Source organism: Echinops telfairi, unplaced genomic scaffold (genome assembly GCF_000313985.2).
Source record: "Echinops telfairi isolate 266 unplaced genomic scaffold, ASM31398v2 ScPeMD7_27;HRSCAF=92, whole genome shotgun sequence".
NCBI classification, from domain to species: domain Eukaryota; kingdom Metazoa; phylum Chordata; class Mammalia; order Afrosoricida; family Tenrecidae; genus Echinops; species Echinops telfairi.
The window spans coordinates 1926917-1927772 of record NW_022103924.1 but is presented as its reverse complement, the minus strand read 5'-3'; the positions used below and the strand labels follow the sequence as shown (position 1 = coordinate 1927772).

Genomic DNA, 856 nt, shown 5'->3' with positions numbered 1-856 from the left:
TGGAAGGCCCCCTTCCAGGAGAAGTCCTCTTGGACCAGCGTCTTTGTCTCCTCACTGCCGGGATCCAGTTTCCGCCATGTGTACGGCTCATAGTCCACCTGCCAATCTGGACTCAGAAAAGACAAGCTCTTGGCCTCTGAAGATCCAACCCCCGAAATGGAGCTGCTGTTGTTGGTTCCGAAGAGGATAACGCTGGTGCAGGCACTCTTCCTCAGCTTGTCCATTCGCTGGAACATTCCAGTGATGAGGTTGCAGCTCATGAATGTCTGGCTCAGCTCCTCGGGGAAGCGGTACTCAGCATACCACAAGGACCAGCCTTCCTTGTCAACGTGCTCCCAGAAATGTGGCAGAGCCAGCGAGAGGGTGTCCTCGTTGGAGTACTTGTGCTTAAACTCGTCCAGCACAAAGGGACTCTTGGGCAGGTGAGCAAAGGGTCCTTGGCCTTGGGCTCAGTGGCCAGCGCCTGTTCGCATTCATCCATCTCCTCCTCAGGGGCAGGAGCCGCGGCCTTCTCTTCTTTCTGCTCCGCCTGGGCCTTCTGCTTCTCCTCTCAGGGCGCCTTCTCCTTCCGAGGGGTGTCCTTCTTAGGCTGCATCTCGACAAACTTTTTAGCATCAAACTGGGCCATCTTCTCACAGAGCTTCACCTCCCCAAGGCGGCCCGGAACTGGGGCTGGTGAATGCAGGTGAGGAACCAGCGTTTGAGATTGGGGAAGGCCTGGCAGAAAGAAGGCTCTAGAACATGTTTGTAGAGCCATAAGAGGGTACAAACGACTGTGATGTCAGCCAGGGTCACTCGGTCACCCACCAGGAAAGTCCTGGTTTTCAAGTGAGCATCCTGCAGGCCCAGGATTCAC

At 56.0% G+C, this 856-nt stretch overlaps 1 pseudogene; it reads right to left on the bottom strand.

Annotated features, from left to right (window-relative positions):
- LOC101644727 overlaps nucleotides 1-852 on the bottom strand; it is a 6912-nt pseudogene extending 6060 nt beyond the window's left edge.
- Nucleotides 853-856: the final 4 nt, after the last annotated feature.